The sequence below is a fragment of the Zonotrichia albicollis genome, chromosome 6, assembly GCF_047830755.1.
Source record: "Zonotrichia albicollis isolate bZonAlb1 chromosome 6, bZonAlb1.hap1, whole genome shotgun sequence".
Lineage (NCBI taxonomy): Eukaryota > Metazoa > Chordata > Aves > Passeriformes > Passerellidae > Zonotrichia > Zonotrichia albicollis.
The window spans coordinates 40,198,249-40,216,019 of NC_133824.1; the positions used below are offsets into that span (position 1 = coordinate 40,198,249).

The window sequence follows — 17,771 nt, forward strand, 5'->3', positions numbered from 1 at the left end:
GGTGCCAGGGGATGGCGGCAGTCCTGCCCTGCGTGAGTGGTGACATTGGATTTGAGCAGCTTTGTTTGTGCCAGGGCTGGCGCTGGCCATCCCGCTAAGCTGGGGGGGAATGCAGGAGTCAGGGTGGCTTTGAGCTGCAGGGGCAGGAGGCCTGGAGCTGCGAGACAGGGGATAGCATTTCACTCCGGCAGGCGCTGGGTGCCATCCAGCTCCTAGAGCCGCTCGGCTGCCTTTGTGGGCTTCAGTGAGAACTGGGTCACAGCCCTGTCTGGGGAGAAGCTTGTGGAGAACAAGCAAAAGGCAAATGTAGGTGCTCAGAGCTCGTGCCTGCTTCGTGGCTGAATCACAGCCAGGTCTCCGCTCCAGAGGTTTACGCGCTTGGTTTCGTGCGTTGCAGTACAGCAGGGAGTCACAGTTTCAACCAGCTTGGTTGTGCCAGGAAAACCCTTTGTAGGTGCAGGCTACATTGGGATGAGAATCCTTTAGCTGCTTTAGTTTTGTCTAATCCAGAGAGAGAATTTAAATACAAAAGGGCAGCACCTATTCAAATCTTCATAAATTGTCAAGTGTCTGAAAATCTGTGTAGGCTTAATGCTTTCTAGCCCAGTCCAGCTTTTGAGGGTTGTTACAGCTGCTTTGCTCTGTGCTGCCTCTGAGATTTTTCTCCTGTGGTACATTGCAGGAGACATGGCCCATGGCTTCAGGAAACACAGCAAAACTTCACATCACAGTAAATTTCTCTGAATTACAAGTTAACATAAGCTCATTGAAGAGATATCTGTGGAGATTGCTGTATGTGTAGTAATGTCATTCTTAAGAAGTTGCTGAGTAAAAATTGTTGGAGAAAAGTACCAAACATGTCTGCTGAACTTTATTCCTCCTTTTGTGGCCACTTCTAGAAACAAGATACCCAGTTAGATCAACTTTTCAGTCTGGCTCAGTAAGGCCACTCTTTATTTTCTATATCTACCTCAGCTTTGTGATCAAGGGCCTGATCCCCTTTCTGAAGGAGATAACCAGGCACAACTCGCAGCAATGTGCATTAGTGGGCATGTTCATAACCCTGTCACTTTGGGTGGTGGATGCAGGCATGCAGAGCCAATCTAATTCCAGCATCCAAGACCTGAGAAAGTATTTTGCATGTTTTTGCTGCCAGTTTTCTAAGGAAATAAGTCTAATGTGAATGTGTATTGTGCATGACCTTGTGATCCTGCTTGCTCTTCTATCTCCTCCCTAAGGACTCTTTAGCTAGTTCCATCCTAATTTGTGAAGGGAGTAGAGATTTCAAAGATAATCCAATTTCTGCAGATATAATGAAATTTAGAGCTGGTGAGGAGACATTTCCCTCTAATGGGCGCTAATCTCAGAATTTACTCAGACACGAAAATCATAGAGAGAAGATGTTAGGAAAAAACTCATGAGAAAAGCCTCCTGGGCTCAGCAAACATACCAAGGATACCATGTTTCATTAGATCTTCTGCTTTTTTTTCTTATTGGTTTTATTTCCCTGAACCTCTACTTATCCCAGGTCAAGTCTCAAATCGAAGCAGAGTCTCAGAAAAAGCAGGGAAAACTGGAAAACTTTTTTTTTTTTTTTCTGGACTGGTATTACAATAGATTTTAAAATGCCCAGAGATCGGGTTCCCCTTGTTCTTGGGTGCTTTGCATCTCATACACAGTAAGACATAATCCCTGATCTGAAAGGTTTAAAACATCAAATGCAGGCTGAGGAGTGAAACCGGATCACCAGCTCACACTCCTGATGTGCATCCAGGCTTGAATTTGCTTGCTCTTCCTGATCAAGAGTCCTTGGGGCCATGTAGTTCTAGCAGCCCTTCTAAGAACTCCTCAAAATCTTGTCCAGGTTGTAATTGAGCTTATGATGATCCTGGTGATACTCTCATCAAGTTAATGTTTGAAAAATTGTGTGGTGAGTATTTGCCTGCATGTCTAAATCAAAAATGATTACCCAAGTTCCTCCTTCTGCTTCACATAACTTTTATTAGATGATATATAGTCCACTTTTATCTTCTGTGGGGTGGGAAAGGAAGGGAGGTGGCAGGTTTGAGAAGATGTATTTGTGTTTTAAACTGTATGGGTATTTTAGCTATTGTCTACTATGTTGGTCTGTTGCTAAAGCACAAGGAACTTCACTCCTGTTCCCAAATGTTGCGTGGCTTGGAGATGAGATCACACTGTGTGAGAGTCATTTGCTGATACACCACCTTTGTTTAAATTCCTAGCATGTTAAGTTTCCTAACAAAAAAAACAAAAGTGTCTGACAGAACTACCGGTGGCCCAGAGTGATTGTAAATGTTGAGTTTGTCTCAATGCAAGTTTGAAAACTGGGCCAAAATTCCTCAAATTTGAAGTTTTGCTGCAATTTCAGGCGTGACAAGGACTTTGTGGCTTCCTAAATGATAAAATTTTCTAGTACCTGAAAAACTAACCCCAGTCACATAAGCACATGTCAAAATTTGAGTTAGTTTTAGCCAAGCCTGCTGAAGTGCTTTTTATGCTTTCTGAGTCAAGCCCTTGCAAGATGCTCCAAAGTGAGATCCATAAACAGCAATTTTGAAGGAAAAAAGAGAGGAAAAAGACCAAAACCTGCTTTTGTGAAGCACCAGTATATTTTAAGAGATATGCAGTGAGGAAGACTAGTCTGAGATCCTTTTCCTAAAGGATATGCTGGCTCTGTAGAGGAAAGAAGGAAACACTTCATGCCTGGATGATATGAACCATTGTGGGGTTTTTTTCCATTATTTGAATCTTCAGTTTCAAGCAATCAGGATAGCTGATATTTTCTGTGACACATCTCATCTCAGCAAACACTTTATTTTCTTTGTGTCAAAGATTTCCACAGGAAATCTCCAGACAAAATGTAATATTAGGCACGATTCTTCCCTCGTTTCCACTGCACTAACACTGCTTGAGTGGCAGGGCTAAACCTATTTTTTGTTAAAATCTCGGACTGTCAAGAACTGGCCTTTCTGCCAGAGTGGAGCGGGAAACAGTTTGGAGAAGTCTGCATGCATATTTTCATAAGAGATGTCACGCTCAGGGGGAAGTTTGGATCCACAGGATATGGAGGCAAGGCAGTCCACTTCCCCCATGGCAAAGCTTCTCTTTTTTCGGAAAGCGTTCCTCCCCTGTGTCCTGGCAGGACTTGGGTCATGCTCAAAATTCCATCCTGTCCCTCTGCTTCCTGCCCTTTCACCCATCACCAGAGGGATAAAACACCGGTCCAAAGGCACTGTGGAAATGATTGCTCTGTTATATTTTCAGAAATTAAAAGTAACGTTGCAAAAGCTGGTTCTGTGGGAAGTTCAAAGGGACCATACTGGTGCGAGCTGCCCAGTGTGTCAGGATTTTTGGTGTCTGAAATCTTTTATGATTTGATGAAATTCCAGCCTCAATGCTTACATTTTGATTTTGTATACACTGCTGTTTAGCAACATGAGAAATGGTCAGAATGATCATGTTTGCACTGACAAAAATGTCCCTCAAGGAACGGATCCTTCAGATTTGAGGTTTTGGATTGACAGGCTCAAGCTGAGAAGTTGGACTGCTGGCTTGTCAGGAGCTGAGGACACTGTCCCTCGGAACAGATCACCACTCAGATACAAAAGAAGCTTCTCACTTTGAACAGCTGTCTCTTGAAGTTCACTGTATGGGTCTGGGCAACCTGTTCTAGGTGCCTCTGCTTGAGCAGGGCAGATTGATGCCCTCAAAAGGTGCTTCTCCACCTCAACCATGCTTGATTTAGTCCCTTAGCATGGGGTGTATTTCTTAATCTGCAATGAGTTAATCTGCCAACTTGAAGCAGTGTATCTCCAAGAGTACCACAGCACTACCTTTTATTAACCTTTTTATGTTCTGTTTGTATGTCATTTCCATGTTTTCTCATGCTGTACTTCAGTTCTAGACCAGGCAGCTAAGCAGAGTTAGGAGGTGATGTCCTGCAGACATATCTGGCAGCCACCCTTTCCAGGTCATGCCTTTGGAGCAGCTCCTGCCTGTTTCTCAGTGCCATCCTGTCTGTGGCCCTGGTCAGGCTCAGCATGCCAAAGGAGACAAAGCCTCCTCCTGCATAGCTGGGGCATAGCTCAGCCACATTCTTCAATGGCTGTTTTTCCCCAGTGACCTTACTCTACAGCTCTGGTGGTCAGTTGACTATTATGCTGCGAGCTTGCCCGCATTCCTCCACCCACTCAGGCAAGCTCAGCTCACTGGGAAGGGGCGGTGAGGCAGCGAGGAATCCGACCGACTGGAGACTTATTCAAAGGAAACAGAAATTTCAGGCCTCTGGGGCTGTTTTGCCCATCACTTCTCCAGCAACAGGGAGGTTGGAGTAGCTGTGTGAAGAGGGTCTGACCACTGTGGTTGCCACACACCCTGCAGTGACAGGCATTCCCGTGGCAAGCCAGCAGGCTCCGCTTGTTGCCACACTACTGGGCCCTTCCCTCACGCTGAGAGGAAACACCAAAGGAAAACAGCCTGGAGAAACCTTCTCAGAGCAGTTGCCACTTGTCATGTTTATGGGAGCCTTGCAGCAACAGGTTTGGGTGCTCAGCTCCTCTGCTTCGAAGGCTGTGAGGATTGCTAAGCTGAGGGTCTTTAAACACAGCAAACCATGCAGCTTGTCCGTTTTGAGAACCTTTTAATTTAGACAACTTAATGTGCAACTTCTAAAATAACAGTTTCAATTTCTTATGTATGTGTGTGAGAGAGAAAGAGACTAGACATGAGCTAGATAGGGAGTTGCAACGCAGATGGTTTTTCGACTCTGGAGCCAACTCAGACAGATTACAGTGGGAGAAAGGTTTGTACAGTAAGAGGAGAAGGTTAGAATCCTGCTAGTTTATTACTGCCGTGGTTAGATTAGAAATGTTAAGGATTTGTGAAGAAGTGACTGTCAGGAAAATTTATGATTCTCATCGCTCACTCAGCCACTCTGCACATCCTGTATATTTTCTGACATACTTCCAACAGCATAAATATTAATAGAGTAATACTGACATTTAGGCCTGATCCAAGTCTCATTAAATTCAGTGGAAATGCTCCCATTGTCTTCAGTGGAAGATGGATCATGGTCTTGAAAAGGAACAAAGGAGGTGAAAATACCAAGTGGGCCTTCGTGGGGCTAAATAATGTTGTTATTAAATCAGAACTCCTCAGCTTCCTGACTGAGCATTTCACTCTGTGACCTTTAACGTTAAATTATTGCCAAAACAGGAAGAAGAAATTAAGGCTTGATAAGGGCTGAGATGGTCACAGATTTTACCAGCCTCACTGATGGAATGTGACAATTTCTTCAATGGGAATGAGTTGGGCATGAATTGTTCATCAGTCGTTTTGATTTATTCAACCTTTCAGCCCCAGAGTTTGCAGCAGCAGGGATTACTAGAAACTCAGCAAAAGAAATTCTTTCTCCCTCTTAGTTTATAACCTCTGCAGGTGCATGAAGAGTTACAGAGAGAGGATTAGGTATTACAAAATGGCTCCATTTACTTCATTGACGAGATAGCCCAGAATTTGCCGTGTGGATTCCATGTGAGAATCTATTGCAAAAGCTTTTTTGGCATTGAAATCTCTCTCTCTTTTTCTAGATCAAAATCTTCCCCCCAAACCTTTCTGCAGAGCAATTAGTTACAGCTGTGTTTTGCAAAGCCATCTAGGGAATTTGGATGTCCAGTTCCCATAAAGTTTTATGTGAATTAGGTTTCCAAGCAGCTTTGAAAGTTCAGCTGAGTTAGGATTGGAACCTCTTGGTTTTGATACATTTCTGTACATGGAACCCCTACATCTCTGGATGACAAAAGAAAGGATATCTTGAGTTTTTGTCATCACCTTGTAGAGCACAGGCCTCAGTGAAAGAGCTGCACTGGAGCTTGCAGGACCTGCAAAAGCAATAGTTTGTGTCAAAAGAAGCAGAAGTAATTTTTCCGGAGTTTTTCATGATTGTTAAGACCAGATTTTCAAGAGAGTCCATCTTTGAAACCAAATACATGCCAGGTTTCCAAAGGATCCTTTTATGAAACCACAAATGTTGCATCCCAGTGCACTGAGTTCTCCTGAAAATCTGGTCAAGGATGAAGGGATGCAGAAGACTCTGTACTCAGGAGTACCTGGCAAGTTTCAGGCCAGAACAAGCTGTAGGGTACATTTTCCTGGAGAGCTTATCAGTGAATGTGTGAACTTTGCCAACTGTGGCCACCCCCAGAATTTCCAGTTCTTCCTCTTGTCAATTAGGAGGTTCCTGTCTGATCTGTGAAGTACAAGCACAGGCAGACAGCCTGTCACATCTACTGCTTGAAGAAAAAATATACAGGAAGTAACAAATAGAAATCCAAGGGAAACAGCTCAAGAACTGCAAGGGCGAAAGTTTGGCTTGCACTGTGCACCACATGACATTCTCCTTGCTACCAACACCTACAGAGGTGATACCTTCTTTATCATCAAATTTTGGCTTAAGAGGACAGAGAGGTGGGGAGAAGGGAAAGAAGAGAGAAGCCAACTAGCTGGTGCAGAAGCCTCATGGAAAGAGATTGGTTATTTAAGCTGCAGACTTCTCAGAAAAGGAACACTTCAGAAATATTTCCTGTAGCTACACCAGGGGTCTACAGATCTTAGCCAACAATCTGGAGCCACACTGGTAAACAAACATGTACTAAAAAAAAAACCCAACCCAACATATTTTGAGCAAAAGTCCAAGGCAACTTGGATGACTAGCTTTCCAGAGCTAGTACTCAGTGGCCACAGAGCAATAAACCAAAAAGATTCCCCTCTTAGTTAAAAACAGAAGCAGCTGTTTATGATCAGTCCTGTTTGGAGCCTCCAACAGTGTAAAACTAAACCTGCAGTGACCTGAGTGAATGTAAAGATTTTATGGGGCCACAAAATATATGCATGTTTGCAGTGGTGTAATAGAGAGGAGAAGCCAAACTGGAGGATTTGAGCCAGTCTCCCCACATCTTCTGTTTAAAAGTTAAAGTGCACATTAGCTCTCAAAGAACAGGAACAAAATGCTGCTGACTCTGTCCCACTGTTTGCAATACTTGTCTTCCAGTCTTTTTTCTTTGCTGTATCTCTGCCCCCTGAGCCTTGGAGAAGTCATGGGTTCCTTGGCTGCCCTGAAATCAGCAGGTACTGAAGGAAATGGTGTTGGGTACTCAGGGGTGGCTTTCTGTTCAGGCATGACCTGAGCAAAAAAAATTTTATGATGCTGGTCTGTCAGATGGAGTACACCAGGGAAAGCAGAAGACTTGGACTCCCAGTCTTGTCATTCTTGATGACACCAAGCTATCACCTACTGATACTTTAGAGGTAAGGGATGCTCTCCAGAGGCACCTTGAGAGATTGGAGACATGGGCTTATGTGAACCTCATGAAGTTCAGCAAGGCCAAGTGTGAGATTCTGCATCTGGGCCAAGGCAATCCCAGACAATGCCTGGACAGGGCAATGAGTGGATTGTGAGAAGCCATGCAGAGAAGGACTTGGAGGTGCTGGTGGGTGAAAAGCTGGCCATGAGCTGGCCATGTGCACTTCCAGCCAAGAAAGCATCCTGGGCTACATTAAAAGAATTGTGACCAGCAGGTCAGGGGAGGTTACTGCCCTCTCTACTCTGCCCTCTGAGTCACCACCCAAAGTATTGTGTTCAGCTCTCGGGTCCCCAGTGTGAGGAAGACATGGATGGGCCTGCTGGAGTGAGTCCAGAGGAGACAGGGAAGACGACCAGAGTGCTGTAGCCCCTCTCCTCTGATGACAGGTCCAGGGAGATGGGGTTATTTGGCCTGGACAAGGAAAGATAAGCCTCTGGGGAAACCTCATAGCAACCTTCCAATACCAAAAGGAGATCTACAGGAAAGATGGGGAACTCTCTATGAGGAACATTATGAGGACTAAAGGTTTTAAAATGAAAGAGGGTAGATTTAAATCAGATATTAGGAAGAACTTCTTTACAATAAGGGTGGTGAGGCACAGGAACAGGTTGCCCAGAGAAGCTGAGGATGCTCCATCCCTGGAAGTGTAGAAGGCCAAGCTGGTTACTAAAACAGCAACCTGGTTTAGTGGAAGGTATCCTTGTTTGTGGCAGAGGGTTTGGAACTAGATGATATTTAAGCTCCCTAGTCCAAACAGTTCCATGATTTTGATGGCCTTCACATAAATAATTATGGTTGGATGCTGTTGGCCAAATCCTATTTTGATCACTTGTGCTATCAAACATTGCCTTACCCTTTAGCTCTGAAGGATGTCTTTTTTGTTCCCTGCAATTTTATTTTCTTTCAAAATTCAATTTTTTTTTAAACATTTTTAGAAAGTTGTTTTTTCTGTTTTGTTTTGTTTTATTTTTTCTCCGGAGTGCTGCTTAATGTGATCTGGATGTTGTCAGGTGGGTTCAAGTGCTTGTGAGCCTTGACCTACCACAGGAAAAAAGATAAGTGTGTCTTGGGTAAACACACATGTCTAGCTGAGGGACGTGGTGCTCGGTGGCTTTTTGTTCAGTTTTCCTCAACTAGGAAAAGCCCTTTAGTCCTTAGAAAAATAAGGATGAAGAAAAATAAGTGGAGTGGTGTAAGGAAAAGGTGTTCACTTCATGAAGGCGAAGCTCAGTACAGCCCAGCAGAGGTGAGCTGTGGCTTCATTTGCCATGCAGCCCTTTTCCTCGGCACAAAATAAGAATTCCCTCTCCCCATCCCCCTTTGCATTGTTTCCTCTCTTCTCTCTTTTTTTTTTCTCTTCCTGTCAAATATTTAAGCAGATATTTCCTTTTTGGTGGTGTGCCAGGGAGCATTCCAGCTCTGCCCCCTTTGAAAATAAAAAGGCTGACCCCCATTTCCATAACCAAGGAAGGGACAGGTAGCCTTTGTTTGTGTTCCAGAGCATGACTGTTTTTCTTAGATTTGCACCAAAAGAAGAGAAATGATGCTGTTATTCAGAGGAGGAATTGGTCAGTGACCCCAGCAAATGCAGTAGCAACGGCAGCAAAATGGGTGGTATGAGCTGAACGCCTTTTGGTGATGAACCTTTGGCTTTGGCCAATTCCTTTTCTTGCCCTCTTCCTCTCCTTTCTTTTCTTTCTCTCTCCAAGATTTCCCTATTTTCTTGTGTTTAAGACACGTCAAACCCTGGAATAGCCCTCACAGGCATTAGTCACCAGCGATTAAAATAGCCACTAAGCAGGCAAGAGCCTGCAATGATTTGTGCTAAATTGGGTGTATCACTGTTTGTAGCAAGGGTTGCTAATTTGCAAACCTCCCTTGTTATTATCGTTGTTTTTATTAATAGCGCCAAGGGGCTCCAGCTGACATTAAAATTCCACTTCATCCTCTGCTGTACAACAGTGGGGAATAGAAGAGTTTGTCACCTCCATGAGTGCTGTAAAAATCAGGAGAAATGAAGGACTGTCTGGTCCATACAGCTGAAGAGCAGATGTCCAGTTGGAAGAGAGGGACATGGCAGACCTGGGAATTGGGCTTAGGTCCCCCTGGCTCTGAGCAGGTTCTCAGCTGGGTGATTGCTCACTGGCTCTCTGCTGGCAGCAGGGGACTTGGTGGCCTGGTGGTGCAGACAGAGCAGCTGCCAGAAATGGGTGCTGTGCTGGGAACGAAGGAGGTACTTCTGGGAAGCCACAGAGTATGCAAAGATGGAATGAATGCAAAAACACCAAGAAAAAAGGCTACTTTGTTGGGGATTTGTGACAATAAACTCATTTGAAAGGCTGGAAATTTCACCTTGGTTCAGAGAAATATATCCAAAACTGCCATTGCAGTTGTTGCCAAGGTCCCATTGCACCTTTTCTTACAGAATGATGACATTAGTGCAACCTCACAGAGACTGTGTGTGGTTTAAACCTCCAGTTTGATATGTGTGCATGACCTTGGACTGCTCCTGGTGACCTGAGTGCAAGGGATGACTGCTGTGATATAGTGATTGAATTTAATGATGTATTCATTAAATACATCAGGCTCCCCTCTAGTCAAAAGTATCGTTAGTGGTTCAGGCTTTCACTTCTAGCATCTAGAGGAAGCTGTAAGGATTTACCCCAGTTTGGAGCCCTTTAACTTCAACAGCAAAAAAAACCCCAGCTCTGTGGTTTTTATTGCTCGAAATCTTGGGTTCTCTCCCTGCCAATAGCTCATGGATAATACATGTCTTTGATGCAGAACAGAAATTGGAAATCTTGTAAGAACAACTTGGGTCAGGCTGTGAGTACATCAGAAGGGGTTTTCCCTCTGTGTATCTGCTTCCAGCTGAGAGGAAGTAACAAAGAATGTGTTTAAAATCAATGGAATTAGACAAACTTCTTTGACACATAATAAAGGTCTGGATTTTTCGAGATTTTAAGTGAAGTTTTGGCTATGATTTTGTTTTGTCTGCGGTGATCACATATCTCTAACTGTATGATAAACTACAAGATCTAAGAAGGATTGCTGGAGGTCTGTGTTGCTCTGCAGCTCCAGCTGCTCACACTGACAGTAACAGTGGTGGCTTTGCAGAGAGGGCACATTCTAAGTATTGGTTATCAACTTGTGTGTTAATGTGTGGTGAGTTGAGTTAAGCAGAGAAATCAACCTGCAGTCAGTTTTAATACCGCAGTATATAATTTGAGGCAGCTGTCACCAGATTAAAACCGTGAGCATTTTTGCTCCCCGTGAAGGGGATCCCTGGTTTGGGAAAGCTGCTAATGAAGCATTGAATGCTGTGATGTGATTAGTCTTCTTGCCATTGACAAGGCTTGAGCACTGAACTTCAAGTAAAGTGTGTTTTTGGAGTGAGGGGAGAGTGTGTGGGAAATGTTGTACCAAGCCATGAGTGTGGAAAGCCAAGGAAGTTGAGTGATGAGGTTTAGGAAGGCTTCAAAGTGGCTGTGGATGGATGTGCAGCGGAAGGATGAAGTGAGGGTGAACTGTGAAAATTACTCTCAAACATCTCTTGTCTGCAGCCAATTTATTTTGGTTTTCCTGAAAAAATGTCATGGAGATAGAGAAAGGACATTTGGCTGCTGGATTCTCCAGCGAGGAAGTGTGGTGGTTTGGGTTTGGTAACTCCAGGGAGCCAGAGGTGAAAGTGGAACTGCTGGGGCTGGTTTGCCCAGCTGCAGGATCTGGGGGGACAGTGCTTTCCAAGGCACTACCCTGATGCACTGACTCTTTGCCAGGTTGTGCTATTGTACCTTGGACTGTCCCTTTGGGGTTGTTTCCTGCTCGGTGGTTTTACCTCTCACTTGATTACTGAGAGAAAAGGATGCAAAGAATCTGTGAAGCAGCAAAACTACCTTCCTTTTTCAGTTCCAAAGAGACAACCTCAAAATATTCTGAGAATCTGCCTTGGGGGAAGGAACTCTCCAAGCCTCCTGTTAAGATACCACCACAGCACCTCATTTTAGCGAGGTAAGAACTCTCATTAGATCCTTCCCAGGCCATGTCTGAGCTACAGGCTCTCTTTCGTGGGTACACTAGCTGGAGGGCAGGGGGGAAAAAGAAAAACCCAGTCCAACTCATTTTCCAAATGCTGTTCAGTCTGCACTGATTATATAATGTGATTGATAAAGCTGAGGAGTGAGCTGAGGTCAGAGCCCCAGGATGCCAGCTTCTTCCATGAAGGAGCTTTTTGTGTATACGTGTGTGTGCATGGCGGACGAAGGTTGTATTTGTTTCTTGAAAAACCCTCAGACACTCTCCAAAGAATTCCAAATTTAAAGCAGTGTAAAATGCTCCATCAAACATGTTTTACAGTCTTGACATTGCTGCCTGTGAAATCTACTCCAGTGACTGTTTCTGAGACTTTTTGAATAATCTCCTGATTGTGCTTTACTTGCTGTTGTTTTATAGTCCTGTCTGGATGGGGAAACCTTGGAGGAAGACTGTTTCACCAAAGGTCACTCAAGACATGTAAAATATATTCTGCCTCCAAAAATAAACAAGATAGATATGTATGGCTGGGCTAGGGGATGAAGCAGGAGTAAATGAGGCCTCTGGGGTTGAGGACTTGCTTTCAAATTGAGCAGAGATCACAGCATAGTGGTCACATAGAGATGTTTTTCTGAAGCTTTTCTTGTTTCTCCATAGTGCCCAGGAGTGGGACCAGTCACGGTGGAAGATCTCCCACACGGGAGATTTCTGTAGATCAGCTGGGAAATCACTGGATGCCCTCAGGACTGGTGAGTTCCTAGAGCTGGTAACAATGCTGTTAACTTACACAGAGCTGCTCCATCCTGGGCCCTTGCCAATTGTCTGCTGTTCATGCAGTAAAAGGACACTCTGGTGGCTCATTAAGGGCAGCTCCATTGTATTTCAAACTTTTTTTTTCACCTGCTTTGCATCTTTATGAAATATCCAAGTCTAGGACTTTCAAATCTGCCCAAAAGACTAGGGAGCATAACTGCCACTGGTTGATTTGGTCTAGGTGTGGTACTGGTGTAGCAGAGTAGAAATGCACTGTGATAGGACATGATCTCATCATCACTATGCCCAACAGAAAAATAAACATTTCATCTCGGCCTCACTAATAATTTGTGCATTTGTTCCAGTAATATCTTGACTCTGGCTTAGCCTTTATGTAGCAGCAGAAATCCATTATTCTGTGACATTTCTTCCTTTCTACAAATAAACAGTATGGAAGAGAGAGGAATAGTGGCAAAGCACTATAATGTTAGGAGCAATAAGACTAAATAAGCCATGGCAAAATTTCAGTTCAGTCTGAAGGAAGAAGGGTGTGACACTTCACCTGCGGCTGGGACTTGACAGTACTGTGCTCATACAGAGACAGTTCCTGCCTTGAATCTTTTACAATCCAGAGGGATGACAAGTGATATATGACAAGCAATCCTTCCTTTTCAGAGGAAGAATTTGGGCACACAGGGTTAATTGTTTTCCTTTGTAAGTCAGCAGGATCTTAGCTGCAGCCAGGAATAGAGTTTCACTGTAACTGTTTGGCCCAAGTGTGTGTAGCAGGTTTGTCTCAGTGCCTCACCCATCCTTCGGCAGTCTGATGATTGTAAAGTTACCTAAAGTTACCTAGAACAAGGTAACCCAGGCTTGAGCCTGGGTTGTGCCTGATCTCGTGCATTTCTATTTCTATACTTTCTCTCCTCCCTTTGTGATCTCAAGCTCTATGGCACTGCAGGCAAAAGTGGTGGATGTGCTACAGCTGGCAGCAGATTGTCACTCCAGGGCACAGACACTCTAAGCCACCCTCAGCTCTGAGGAACAGAGGGAAAGCCTGGGAAATACGGGTGCAGAAGTGCAGGATGGCTCTCACACTTGGGGCCAATTTGACCCTTCTGTGGTGTGACTGTGGTCAGGTCATTATGCCAGGCAGCAGGCTCTGAGCAGCACAGCAGCTGTTATCTGAATAGTTTGGGACATTTTCGTGGAGAAGGGTCTGGTGGGAGTGTGGAACTCGGATCCTGTCTTTCAGCATTAATGCTCTCTCCCGGGCTGGCTGGCTTGAGGCTGGAGCCAGACTGCAATTGCCCAAGTTATTTCTGCAATGAGGAATATATGCAGAGTCAAGCAGAAAGCATCTCGGAAGAAATGAATTACCAGCCAAATATAGATTATTTCATTTTGAGGGACGTCATCCAATCTACTCAGCTTCTCAGTCATTCAGCAACTTTTAATGTCTATTAATGCCTATATTTATTATAATCACGCATACTGAAAGCTCAGCCTGAATTACATCTTTATTGCTTGTTCCTGGCATATAATGTTAGACAGGGCAATGCCTTTTCTTTTTTCTTTGAGGCACTGAGTGCACAAACTCCTCGTGAATAAGTATTTCCCAACAGATTTAACTCCTTTTTGTGTAGCAATAGGGTAGGAGAGGGTAGAGACACTGGGTAATTTTCAAAGGAAGCTACATTCTTTTAAATGCATTTTCTGGCACTGTACATGTATTTATTTATGATAGCTTTGATGGTATTTAAGCATGGGCTTGAACTTAAAGGTAAGCTTTGCATTTTGCAGAATATTTGTTCCAATGCCCTGTTCGATGGTGCAAGAATCAAATGGCACAGTTGTGCATGCTGCTTGGGCCAAAGTGGCATGGAAATAAAAAACAGCTAAACTCAACTAATTACAAGCCCTGCATAAGTCAGCAAAATTCACGGGCTCCATAATAAACTTCTTAGAAACCTTGTGGAAAATTGGTAGTCATCAAGTGATAAAATACGGAAACCTTTTCTCTGATAAAGTTAAAATGTGGTGATTTTTCTTCTGACATACTCTTGCAGAAGCACTGATGAGATAAATGTATTTATGTCGTGAATAAAACGCCCGATGAAAACTAATCCGAGAGACAGAGTAACTGATTGAAGAGGGCCAGGATTGTCAGTGCTTCCCATCTGCTTTGCATCACTGAGCCGGGCAAAACATCAGAGCATATTGGTGAATCTGGCAGACGTCATGTTATTTTTATGTCATCCTTATTCTTCCAGGGCCTGATCCAAGCCTCACTGAAATCCATAGAAATGAGTGGACTTTTCCTTTACATCAGCGAGCTTTGAGTTGGCTCCTTCCTCGCTCACTGGTAATGTCAGGAGCCTGTGATGGCTCTTGGAGGCATTTTGACAGAGCAGTTAGGCACAGCCGTGCTTTCCTTTTTAATACTGCCCTCTGACGATCTTGTTATTGATGTATGGTGATGGCTGGAGTCCCGAGATAAAATGAAATGGGGAGCACAACAAACTGGAAAATGCAAACTGATTTAGAAGTGAATGAGACCATTCCCAGAAGTGCTGAAATTCAATGGGATTTAGAATCCCAAGGACCCTATTATTTTGGAAAATGGACCACATGCTTTCAAGACATTTGGGCGGCTCTGAAAACTTCATCCATCACTTCTATGGAGAGTAGTGTAGACCTTATGTAATATCACAGGCAACAGCCAGAACTGTTGAGAGTAAAACCCACAAAATGGCTTGATCTTCTATTGTTTCTGAAGGTGTGAATTCCTCTTTTCCTGATATTAAGTAACTTTTGGGTGTTGTCCTTTTCTGTTAAAAGAGGAGTCTGCTGTATATTGCAAAAAGATGTTTATAAATTCCCTCACATGCCTGTCAATCCAGACATCCCTCCTTATTCTTGTTATGTTTATTTATATAGGCACATAAAAACCGAAGAATTTTACACTTATTAATCAAGGTGATTCAGCCATGCCTCCCACTGTCTTTCTCTGATTCCAATCTTATTCCAAAATACAGCCCTAAATGTCACTGGGGTTACTCATAAAACACAGTGCTGCTCTGCATGAGTAAGATTATTTGAATCTGGCCTGGAGTAAAGTTACTAATTCTCAGTGAGAAGCAGAGCTAGACAAAGATTGCAAAATATTGTCCACTAATCTGTTCTTGAATTTTTAAACATATTTTTTGGTCTGTGTTCACTCGTGGATCTCTGAGCTAATGAACTTGCTGACAGGAATGTTCACCATAACAACCCATTTACAGCAAATATTGCAAGATCTTTGCACTCTTCCCTTCATTCAAAATAATACCAGTCTCCCTCCCCAAGAAATGACCTTCCTGTTTCAGAGTTTTGTCATTAATTGTGAATATTCACATTGGTAAGATGTTTTGTTTGTTTTACTAAATCCTCTTCCAGCAAGAAAACAGAATTAAACCAATTGAAGTAGAATTTAACAAAGAAAGACCTCTGGGCTCCGGTGCCAAGAGAAAGGATGGTCCCGAAGCTGGAGCAGCAGGGAGATGTGGAGGTCAGTTCCCAATCCACCAAGGGCTCCTCTGCTCTCTGCCTTGCAGCACACTGAAATGTGAGCAGCTTCCAGGACCTCAGATACGCTGGGCTGTGCACGAGGGATGCATAATACTGACAAATCATCCGCTTGTGACCCATCTATAAAAAAAAAGGTGTAGAAATGATTTAGTTACAAGTTCTTTACCTAAAGATGTCCTTTCATCTGCTGGTGGATATGTTCTTCGAGGAGATTATTCATGGAGCAAGGTTCTAAAATAAAAATTGAGGAGGATGGAGCAAAGCTGGGCTTTGGTGAATACATCTAAACCCTAGACACATTGCAAATAAACTGAGCTTGTTCCCAGGCAACTCCCAAGTAGAAAATAGGCACAACTGTTCTGAACGATTTTCTCTACGATTTGTTTACCTAGCTGTAGGGTCTTCTTCAGAGGCAGGCAAAATCAAGGCAGAGACAGTTATTGACCTCAGCTTGCTTTGAATCTGGCTTGTAATGAGAGCTATACCCACACCAAGTTTCAAATTCCAAGCAGCTTGATGTGGCCTTTTACAGAGAAAAAAAATGGTTAGAATTTTTATTACAATAAGAAAATGCAATTTTTCATTCTCTCCTCATTTCAGAAGGTCTGAAGGGATTTTGCTCAACTTCCTCTTCTACCTTCAGGCAGAGACCAAATCTGAGAAATTGCAGCCCAATTGTGGAAAGTTCTCAGGATGTGAAAATCAGGGGCTCCTGATGGGAAGCTGCTGTTCAATACACTTTGTTGTCATGAGTGCTTCTGGGAATCTGCTGCAGACCAGGTGCCCCTTCACCCTCACTTTGCCTTGTTTTATATCCTTCCACCATCTGATCAGAATGATTTAAAAACAAAAACATGTCTGATAAGAATAGTAGGAGGTTTTGCCCTGCTGGGACCAGGATGGCTAGAAGGTAGTCAAGATCTGACCTTGCAGAGGCTGGGGATTATCTAGCATCTTCTAGAGTGTGACATCCAGCAGAAAAGCATAAATCTTTTCACTGCCTGGAACTCGGCAAGGTCAAAAGCAGTCCTGCTGTTACTCTGGCACTGAATTTAGCATCCCCAGACAAAACTGCAGGGGCAGCTAAGGGAGGAGGAGAGAAATGACAGCTAAATTCAGAGGTTCTTCCTTTAGGCAAAGTCCTGAATCTATTGTCCAGGCTTTTGATGATGCAAGGTGTAACAGAGTTAGTATTGATCTGCTTTTGCAATGCTCAGTGTTTAGAAGAGTGTGGTATGCCCTTATCAAGAGCAAATGTGAGCCTTATAAATATCGGAATGCAGCTGGTATTATTTTCAATCCCAATTTAGGTACCCTTGTTAGACATTTTGGCAAAATTCACGAGCAGTATGGAAAAGAGTCCATAGGACTGGAAAATTTTGCTGTGAATTCTCTGTTGTTGCATCCACCAATTTGGAAAAAGTCAGAGCAAAGGCACAATCCTTAAAATAAATAAAAGAAAATGTCTCATAGCTGCCGGCAGGCACTGGAGCTCCCCAGCAGAGGCTGCCTGGGAGCAGCACAAACTGTGCACAGCTCCTCAGCCCCAGTAAACAGCAGCTTGGTGTTCTCCCTCCCTGGGAGAGATGTGCTCTTTGCCATCGGTGTGGGTTGCTGATGCTTCCATCTCTTCCCTGGCTATAGACACCTACTCCTAATTTGCAATCCTGAGCTACTCCAGGAAGAGCTGGAGGAGACAGAAGGTGTGAATGGACAGCCAAGACCGAGCAGAGCCAAGGGACTGGCTTGGCTCTGGAAGGCAAAATGCAAGCTGAGCCATTGGAGCCGGCTGTACACAGATGAGAAGGAAAATGCACAAAGTGATAAATAACTTTGCTCAGGCTGCCAGGAAGGGCTGCCAGAACATTCTCGCTTGGCTATGCTCTGACTTGGCTCGCCTGCCGCCGCCAGCCCCCCTCCTGCACAGACGAAATGCCGGGCCAGAGCCACGCATGCATCCCAGGGCCGGCTCACCCTGTCCTGCCGCTGCCCAGCCGCCCCTCGGGCAGCTCCTCTGCCCGTGCCTCTCCCGTC

At 44.0% G+C, this 17,771-nt stretch overlaps 1 long non-coding RNA gene across 1 annotated transcript in view; it reads left to right on the plus strand.

Annotated features, from left to right (window-relative positions):
- Positions 1 to 11,300: 11,300 nt before the first annotated feature.
- LOC141729373 (uncharacterized) overlaps positions 11,301 to 17,771 on the plus strand; it is a 62,934-nt gene continuing 56,463 nt past the window's right edge. Inside the window, exons 1-2 of the long non-coding RNA XR_012580849.1 lie at positions 11,301 to 11,393; positions 12,072 to 12,163. This is a non-coding gene — a long non-coding RNA (uncharacterized LOC141729373). The remainder of the gene's footprint in view (positions 11,394 to 12,071; positions 12,164 to 17,771) is intronic.